We start from the raw sequence: 11,021 nt of genomic DNA, 5'->3' as shown, positions 1-11,021 counted from the left end.
CATGATTTTTGAGGAGTTGAAAAAGGTGAAAAGCGAAAGGCTGTAGTCCATGGTCTCGGAGGGCTTACTATAGTATGTCGTGTTTCACCATTTCGAAGGTCCTTTATACTGGTGATAGCTTGGTCCCAATTCGTCCAAAAGCAACAAGATCGTGCACTTAATGACAAGTGTTTGATTTTCATACTGGTGTTTATATGGTTATATACCATAATGACCATCCCTCACACCATGCCAAAATTGAAGAACTTGTCATGAAGTGCACGATTATAACGAATTGGGACCCACGAATTGGGACCCAGCTATGAAGGTCATTTACTAGTCTTATGAAGGTCATTTATACTGGTCAAGGTCACTTTTTGCATGATTTTTGAGGAGTTGAAAAAGGTGAAAAGCGAAAGGCTGTAGTCCATGGTCTCGGAGGGCTTACTATAGTATGTCGTGTTTCACCATTTCGAAGGTCCTTTATACTGGTGATAGCTTGGTCCCAATTCGTCCAAAAGCAACAAGATCGTGCACTTAATGACAAGTGTTTGATTTTCATACTGGTGTTTATATGGTTATATACCATAATGACCATCCCTCACACCATGCCAAAATTGAAGAACTTGTCATGAAGTGCACGATTATAACGAATTGGGACCCACGAATTGGGACCCAGCTATGAAGGTAATTTACTAGTCTTATGAAGGTCATTTTTACTGGTCAAGGTCATTGAGGGGCGCGCTTTAGTGCGCAATTCTTCATCATTCTTGAGGATTTGAAGATGTTCCATGGTTGTTGTTGTTTTGTTTGTACAGTATGTTTGTGTATAGTTACAAAGTGGACCACAATGGAAACAAGCGAAGGCTTTTTTGTGACTAAATCCATTTGGCGGTTTTTAAAATGATGTCATTTTCTGTAATTTTTCTTAAACTGCCAATAAAGTATTCTATCTATAAGGGCATACTATAGTCCATGGTTTCGGACTGCATGACGTTTTTCATGATTTTGCAGGATTTGAGAACAAGATGAAAATAATGGACCTGTAAATTACAACAAAACAAACTAAGGTACTGGTGTGGTACTCCTGGTTTTCCAGAACGGGGTTCAAGTCCCTGCAGTGCTCTGCTCAATGTGTTGTATTTACATGGTTTATTTTAATGTTCTGCTCATTGTGTTGCCTTTTCATAGATGATAGATGATAACCCCCAGGTCACGCTTTCGTCACGCTTTTTCTCTGAGTGATTTTCGTCTTTTTCAAATCCTCCAAAATCATGAAAAACGACATGCTATAGTATGCCGTCCGAAAAAAATATATAACTTTGGCGTCCTACATACTTACACCTAGAATCCCCATTCAAACCTATTTAGGTTCATCTTACGGTGGACATGTTTGCCTGAAAAGGAATCTTTGAAATGTTTCATAGTTTTAGAAATATAGTGCTTTCAATTTGAGAAATGTATAATGGCAGATAGTGGCACGTCAAAAAATCATTCACCTAGAAACTCCATTCACACTTTTTATAATTCAGCTTTCTGTGGAGACACATGCTGGAACTTTTTACTTTGAAATGTTTTGTAGTTTCTGAGTTATTTAAGTTAAACGCCCAATGCATTCCCAATGGCAATAGCACAAACTTTGGCATGCTAGTGGTCCTACATACTTACACCTAGAAACCCCATTCAAACCTATTTAGGTTCATCTTACGGTGGACATGTTTGCCTGAAAAGGAATCTTTGAAATGTTTCATCGTTTTAGAAATATACTGCTTTTAAATTTGAGAAATACAGACTGGGGGTCAATGGCAGATTTTGGCAAGTAAAGATTTGAGTGGGGTTTGAACCCACAATCTCCAGATCATGCAGCCAGTGTGCAAAGTCACTGATCTACTTGCTACCTGCCACAACACAGTCTGCTGTTCCCTTTGAGTACAACATTGATACAAAAATAAAATAACAGGAGATTTGTCTATTGTTTCTTTTGCTGTTTATCTCTAGACGTTCGAATGTTTATGAACCACAATGGAAACAAGTCTCTGGCTCTTCTGTCATTATCTATTCTGCCTTTTAAGAACAGCATGCACAGTGGCTCACTGGGTACAGAGCCTGCCTGGGAATCAGGAGGCTGCAGGTTCAAGTCCTGGCTCTCACATAGTGTCCCAAAATCATGAAAATATGACGAAATATATTATGCCGTCCCAAACCATGGACTATAGTATGTCGTTTTTTCATGATTTTCATCTTTTTTTCAAATAGTCCAAAATCACGAAAAACGACATGCTATAGTATGCCGTCCGAAAAAAATTATAACTTTGGCATGCTACTAGTCCTACATACTTACACCTAGAATCCCCATTCAAACCTATTTAGGTTCATCTTACGGTGGACATGTTTGCCTGAAAAGGAATCTTTGAAATGTTTCATAGTTTTAGAAATATAGTGCTTTCAATTTGAGAAATGTATAATGGCAGATAGTGGCACGTCAAAAAATCATTCACCTAGAAACTCCATTCACACTTTTTATAATTCAGCTTTCTGTGGAGACACATGCTGGAACTTTTTACTTTTAAATGTTTTGTAGTTTCTGAGTTATTTAAGTTAAACGCCCAATGCATTCCCAATGGCAATAGCACAAACTTTGGCATGCTAGTGGTCCTACATACTTACACCTAGAAACCCCATTCAAACCTATTTAGGTTCATCTTACGGTGGGCATGTTTCCCTGAAAAGGAATCTTTGAAATTCTTCATAGTTTTAGAAATAGTGCTTTAAATTTGAGAAATCTACAATGGGGCTCAATGGCAGATATTGGCAGGTCAAAAAAGCACTTTCACCTAGAAACTGCATTCACACTGTTTCTAATTCAGCTTACTGTGGAGACACATGCTGGAACTTTTTACTTTGAAATGTTTTGCAGTTTCTGAGTTATTTAACTTAAACGCCCAATGCATTCTCAATGGCAATAGCACAAACTTTGGCATGCTACTAGTCCTACATACTTACACCTAGAAACCCCATTCAAACCTATTTAGGTTCATCTTACGGTGGACATGTTTGCCTGAAAAGGAATCTTTGAAATGTTCCATAGTTTTAGCATGCCGTTTTTCATCATTTTTGATGATTTGAAAAAAGGCGAAAATCACGGAAAAGCGAAAGGCTAGTCCATGGCGTCGGAAGGCATACTATAGCATGTCGTTTTTCCCGATTTCGGAGGATTTGAAAAAAGGCGAAAATCACGGAAAAGCGAAAGGCTAGTCCATGGCGTCGGAAGGCATACTATAGCATGTCGTTTTTCCCGATTTCGGAGGATTTGAAAAAAGGCGAAAATCACGGAAAAGCGAAAGGCTATAGTCCATGGTGTCGGAGGGCATACTATGGTATGTTGTTTTTCACGATTTCGGAAGAAACCAACTGTAGGGACTACAAACAGAGTAAAGACCACAGGAAGAGTAGCTGCTGTGACTCACAGTAAGCTAATGGGGATCTAATAACTAAATCTAAAAATAACCTGGGGGTTATCATCTATGAAAAGACAACACAATGAGCAGAAAATAAACCATGTACAACACATTGAGCAGAGAATAAACCATGTAAATACAACACATTGAGCAGAGAATAAACCATGTAAATACAACACATTGAGCAGAGAATAAACCATGTAAATACAACACATTGAGCAGAAAATAAACCATGCAAATACAACACATTGAGCAGAAAATAAACCATGTAAATACAACACATTGAGCAGAAATAAACCATGTAAATACAACACATTGAGCAGAGAATAAACCATGTAAATACAACACATTGAGCAGAGAATAAACCATGTAAATACAACACATTGAGCAGGGCACCGCAGGGAGTTGAACCCCGTTCTGGTAAACCAGGAAGTACCACAACCAGTGCCTTACTTTGTTTTGTTGTAATTTACAGGTCCAACAGCATCACATTCATTTACATTTCTTTCAACAGTAAAGTCATTTCACAATTTACATTGTAGGCAATAATAACGGTATATAAAAGAAAAATAAAGCACAAAGTTAACATTTTCAAATTATTTGGGACACTGGGGAGGCACTGGCACTGGGGGGGGGACTGGGGAGGCACTGGGGGAGGGACACTGGCACTGGGGAGGCACTGGCACTGGGGGGGGGGGGGCACTGGGCAGGCACTGGCACTGGGGGGGGGGGCACTGGGGAGGCACTGGGGGAGGGACACTGGCACTGGGGGGGCACTGGGGGAGGGACACTGGCACTCGTTTTTTTCTCTCAAAACCTCAAAAATCGAAAAAACGACATGCTTCCATCCGAAACCATGAACTATAGTATGTCGTTTCTCGATTTTCATCTTTCTCTCAAAACCTCAAATCGGAAAAAACGACATGCTATAGCAGGGTTGCCCACACTTTTTTGACTTGAGAGCTACTTTCAAATTGCCCAGCTAAACGAAATCTACCCACCAAAATTGTTTTTATCCCATTGCTGAAAATAGTAAAAAAAAAAAAAAAAAAAGGAAAATGTACGTCATAATAAAACTCATTACGTCAAATTGTCTCTTTATTGTTAATGGCGTTTAATGTTTGTGTTGATACAGTTTGTTTTACATCACCATTACATCACCTAATCAACATGAGTTAGACTTTAATATATTAGCGCCTCTCACTTCACACGGGTGTGATTTTTTTGTGGTATATACCGTAACTTTGTAATGCTACTGACGTTTGTGCACAACACTCTTGAAAACAAAGAAGATATTGCATTGTGGGTTTGAGCTGACAGGCCCTTATTGATGTCAATCAAGTCAAGTCGCCTAAATTCTTTTAAAATATATATTAAATTATATATTTTTAGATCTACCTGCACAGCCTTTGTGATCTACTGGTAGATCACGATCTACCTTTTGGGCACCCCTGTGCTATAGCCTTCCGTCCGAAACCATGAACTATGGTATGTCATGAGTCTTGTTTAATAATGTTGAGGATCCGCAGCAGCAGTCAAACCAGACAAACTATATAAGTGTAAATACAACAAAATGAGCAGGGCACTTCAGGGAATTGAACCCTGTCCTGGTAAACCAGGGGTGCCTGCCATGTGCCTCCCAAGTGTCCCCCAGTGCCTCCCCAGTGTCCCCCCTAGTGTCTGCCCAGTGTCGTGAAAAATCGTGAAATAGTACATACATTTCACGATTTTTGAGTGGTGTAAATCACGTCACGCATGATCAACAAAGTTTGAGTGTCTGTGACACGCTGAATCACACGTTTGTTGACCGCAGCCAGGCAAGAAAGACTTCCATAAAGTTCACTTGAAAGTTACGTTTGAGAAAATTATATAATTATGAATTCACGGTATGACAACAGCGAACGTCGTTCACAGGTTGGGAATCACTGCTATAGTATTCCGTCCGAAACCATGAACTATAGTATGTCGTTTTTTCGTGATTTTCTTTCTTTCAAAAGCTCAGAAATCGTGAAAAACGACATGCTATAGTATTCCGTCCGAAACTATGAATGTAGAGTTATGTAGATTCAGTATAGCTATAAGGTCAAAATGACTTTTCTGTCGGAGTGTGTGTTTTACAGATCGTTCTGCTGCATTGGTAAAAATCAAGCTGAATTAAACTTTCAATTACTGACGAATGGTAGATGGGGTAAATGTAATTATTTTTTCTTATGAAAGCAGAGAGTCCATTCTTTCAGACGGTATATAGTATTTATATGTCGCTATAGGCCTTATTTTTTATGTACCTGAACAACTCGTGTTTCATACATTAGGTCTTCTCTCTCACCATGTTTGGTGGGCGCAAGCTGAATTAAAAAGTCAATTACTGACGAAGGGTAGATGGGATCAATGCGTACTTTTTTCCTCGTGAAAATAGGCATTCAGGGCTTTCATTCAGTGTATAGAATGTATAGGATATTTTTTGTGGTCATTTTTATATCTGCCTGTCAATGTCTGTGACACTTTCCTACAAAATATAAAGGTCAATATCTCCAGAATAGAAGATGGTAAAATAAAACAAATATTTTAAATTGGAGTGGACAAATTAAGCTTTTTTTTTTATTAATGTTTTTTGTGTGTGGCTTTTGCCTTTATTATTAATTTTCTTTATGTAGGGACAGACAGTAGGCTGACAGGAAATGGGGAGAGAGATGGGGGGGGGGAAGACATGCAGTAAAGGCCGTCGGGATCGGGAGTCGAACCCGCGGCACACTGCCAGACTGGATTACCAGCCAAGGTGCCTGGACCATTGAGCCATGGCCCAGGCAAATTAAGCTTTCTTTTGAGGTATGTGGTGTGATTCTCACTACAACACGTTTGCTGTGGGCCTTGGAAAAGGGTCGTCCTGTCACTGATCTCCTTCAGCACCCTGTGTTCCAATCCTCCTGAACTGTTCAGCACCTCAATGAATTGGCAACACAATATAAAACGGTCGTCCGCGTGAAGATGGGATTGACAATCCTTCAGAGTGGAAACAATATTATTAATATATAATGTAAAAAGTACAGGCCCTAAAACCGATCCCTGCGGGACCCCTGGACAAACAGGCAGGAAAGCAGGTAGTCCATAACAACACTTAAAAGCACTAAAGACACCTTTGATGCACAGCAAACACCATTACAATGCTCTGTACATGATCCCAAGGCCCCATTTGAAAAGTCGAAAACCATGAAAAACGACATGGTTTGCGACATAGTATGTTGAAAAATGTGCTCCTCTGTGGGCAGGCCTATTCCTCCCAATGTTTCAGGTACACATACAAGAGGATAAAAGGTGAATAAGTCAGCAGGGCACTGCAGGGAGTTGAACCTTGTCCCGGTAAACCAGGAGTACCATACAACCAGAGCCTTTGCTGTTTAAACACCATGTTTAAACGCCATTTATCAATATAGTGTATATTCTGCCACAAATTGTTGCTCAGCACATAAAACGCTATTGGCGATGATCTACGTCAATTAATACATGTTACGCTTAATGCCAATGCCGTAGATGTACAGCAATTGGTCTTTTATAGTGCTTTCGATTGATCAAGTCGTAATGCTACTGACGTTAGCTTTGGGTGTTGTCAATAACACTGGATCGCGCCATCTTGATCGCTGCGCATACAGACCCATTCTCTCCGTTTCTTTCAATCGCCTGTATCTCCTATTCCTTGTCCCAGGTGGCATTTCTGGTGAAAACAAGGTTTATTCCACGGCCCAGAGCTGACGATGTCATCCCCCTCCATCATGTTTTAGCAGCCTGGACGGTAAAACAGGAAGTGATCATGGATCGTGTCACACACAAACATAAGATCATAACATCCGGTCTGGGTTTTTGGCTCTTCAAAATAACGGGGGAAAATTCTGCCGTGAATTATATCAAAGTTATGAATAACTTGCGTTATGATGACGAAACCGGAAATCAAGCCATGCTCTGGGCTGCTAGGGCTTCTGGGAAAATGAGCTCAATGCAAGTGAACGAGGGGTTTGTTTGGACTACAACATGCTGTGTAGGGGGACTAAGATATCATCCTTAATGCACTGGGCACAGGGTTGTTTATCCTTAATGGAGGTTGTACACAACTCCAGAAGATGTGCCGACCTCACGTCACTGTCCATGAAGATGAGGTGTATTTTCACACCCAACTAACCACTAAAACTCACTAAAGTAGAGAAAACTGAACTCTATCTAAAGCGAACTGTAGAGTAGTGAAAAACCTCGTCAAAGCATCAGATCGAATCGGAGAAACGCAGGCAGAGAGAGATTTCCTCGGAGTGTGATGTACCATTTATTGCAATCAAAGACAGAGTCCAGAATGACAAAAATAGCATAGCTTCCCCGTAGGCCCTGGTCGGCCCACGGGAGCACAAGCAAAGCTGACCACCTTGATGGCCAGCCTGCTAAGACTGAACCTTTCATTGACAAAATGACAAGATATATACTTTTGCATACCGAGTTGAATTCAGAGGTGGAGTCTGAAACTTCAGAGATTGAAAAACACATGGTAAACAAGTTGTCTCACAAAAGGTTTCTTGAGACAAAAGAATGCTAAGTGTCTTCAACACCTCAGCAAGCCTCAAACAGATTGAGAACAATGCAAGGTACTCAGGCTGAGTGATTGCTCTGAGTCTAGACCGACCGTCTCCTAGCTCACTAACCATCACACTAGCACAGAGACCCAAATGTATGGTATCATTATTGACAGAATATGGCAAATATGGCTTATGGACTATATTGATGAAATGTGGTTCCACCAGATACGACAAAGATTTAAATAATCACGCTGCCAGTCCCGACTCCTGAAAATGCTCGAGTCTCGCATAAGCGCTAGCTAGGCCTGATCCAGATCTGCAATTTATCTGAATGACTGTAAAGCACGCATTTAAATGGATGAATGATTAAGCACCTAAGTTGGTCTACAACATGACAAATAGGCTGCAAAATGATTGTCATTGTTACTTAGAAATCGTGATAGATTTATTCTTGTTGTCGATCGACTCTAGAGTGGTGTGGCTATTGTTAGCTGCTACACAGACACGGTCAGTGCGCTACAAATGATGGGCACATGGATGAAATCGTTCCGGGCTACTAAGGTGTTAAATTCATCCAAAACATATTTTGTAACCGGCGATCATAGCGTTTATAGTTGAGCCGCAAATCAAGCTCGTTTTTGATCAAAAAGGCAGCCTGGAAAAATAATCTGCGTTAAATTAATTTAAAAAAAATCCCATAGACATCATAAGCCAGCTGACATTTCACTTCCGTTTCTCCTGTCTACTTCCGCAACCGGAGAAATACAGACGCGTGCAGAAAAGAGCAGGGCTGGACTGACACAAAAATTCTCCGACATTTTCACAGAATTTGCCCAGACTGGCCCAGCACAACCAGCACGCAGATACTCTACCTACATTTCGGGTCGAGGCACATAGGCTACAAATACTTAATACATAAGCCTTTAATACCACCACTTTCACAGAAAAACGTAAATGATACACAACCAACAGACACTGTCACACCCCTGTCTCGTGTAGTATGACCCAAAATTCACATCAAGAATGGCAAGGCAACGCAGTTGGGCAGAGTTTAAACAAGGTGTCATAAAGTGCTAAACAAAGGAGACCAATAATCTGAAGTATATTCAAAACCAAGTACTACTAATATACCATAATCAAGCATTAATCAGGCCTTTTTATATGAAGTAATAAATCAAACATTATTATAACAGATCAGGATCCAAATAACAGAACATGCATTTTAACCATGGTTATATAAAGGATAAATAAAAGCATCACCTCCTCAGAGACTGACAACCTCCTCGACCAGCAGAAGACAGCAGACTGACTGACTGAGCCATTTCTCTGAGCTATATACGCCATGGCTCCTCCCACAAGACAGGACCATATGAAAAAGGGGGTCAACATGATCCACAAAATGCCATATTTGCTCAAAACTGTCACAATACACAATTACATGAATTTCAATTAATTTGAGCTTGTAGATATTTTCTTTCTCAAGTCTTTAGTTTTTCAAGTCCTTTTTTAGAGTCCAATGTCTCTCGTGACAAATAATGCTCCCTATCCACAGACAGGAGTTGGTTTGGCCCAAATTGGCCCAATTCGTGTTCAGCTGTGCTTCTCCCCATTTAAAGTCACAGAACCCATTGAACATGTTTGATGGCTGAACAGAGATATGGTGAGAGCTGATTGCTGTTTGTTTGTTGCTTGCCTAATAAAACCTTGAAGATTATAGTTTGTTGTTTTGTTTGTCTGTACCCTACCTAACCAGTGTGCGCTACACAGGCATGTAATGAACAAACAGACAGTGACAGGGTGGGGTCACACTGTCACAGACACCTACACTGAAACAGGCAACTCATTTAACATTTTGACCCAGACCGGACCACCACAAGCCACCGGGCCGGCCCACCAGACATATGTGACACAGATTGACAAACAATAAATCATTGGATTATTTTTACAGTTTGTATTTGCATGTCATATGAACGCAGGGGATCGTAGCTTCAAATCGACATATTGGTTGTTCAGTTTGACCCACTAGTTTTGGAGATATGGCTTATAAAGAAATGTCTTGCCGGTCCAGTGTGTGCAGTTCAAATTGTTGATGTTGAATTATAAATGTGGAATATGCAGCAGAAAGAGACTGGTGAGAGACTGTTGACTATTTTGTTTTATATCCTTAAATTATTCAGCTTGGCTGATTGGATACTTTATAATTCCAATGAATTGGAATCAGTTCTAAAAGGAGCTGGCTAAACAGATTGTTCTTTTGCGGGTGTAATATAATGTAATATTAATCTTGATTCCAAGTAATAAGTAATATAATATTACTTTTCTAAGGAGTAATAACATATTAAGTCATATTCCCCAACACTGCCCATGCACTTCATGATACAAGACAACAGTGTTGGACATTATGAGGTGTCTGCCTGACAGCAAACAAGGTGTTGTTTGGGCTTCCTGTGCTCAGGTCTATGGATGCTGTTAGGATGTTTTTCTTTATCCATTTAACACGGCCCACTGAAAGGCCTCATCATTCTAACCCGCGTGTCAAGCGCAGCCAGCTATTGATGGCGCCACGTAATTGATACCGCGCTGTCTTTTAACACAGTGTTTGTCATTCTTGTCATCGCCAGACCTCATCCATTTGGCCGCCGCTGACTGACTCGTCCGAGCGTTTTATTTTATTATTTGTTTTCTTCATCCTGTATGACCGTCAGGCACAGGTAGTTGCTGTGCATTCGCAATGCGTGGCTCTCAGGGGGCATTCACCGTACCAGTACTCAGCTCGTCTATAGCAGTGCGCGTGCAGCCACATCTACATGTGTTTTCCATTCCATATTCATTTTCTGTATATTCTCATCAATGCATACTTACTATTATTTTACGATGATATAATTATCTGTATGGTTTTGGAATTGTTGTCTTGGTTTATTTTCACTTGTGATGTGTTCCTTTACTATTGTTGGTTCACACACACACACACACACACACACACACACACACACACACACACACACACACACACACACACACACACACACAC

The sequence above is a fragment of the Electrona antarctica genome (assembly GCF_951216825.1).
Source record: "Electrona antarctica genome assembly, chromosome: 21".
NCBI classification, from domain to species: domain Eukaryota; kingdom Metazoa; phylum Chordata; class Actinopteri; order Myctophiformes; family Myctophidae; genus Electrona; species Electrona antarctica.
The sequence above is the reverse complement of the archived record's forward strand: the minus strand, read 5'-3'. Positions refer to the sequence as shown.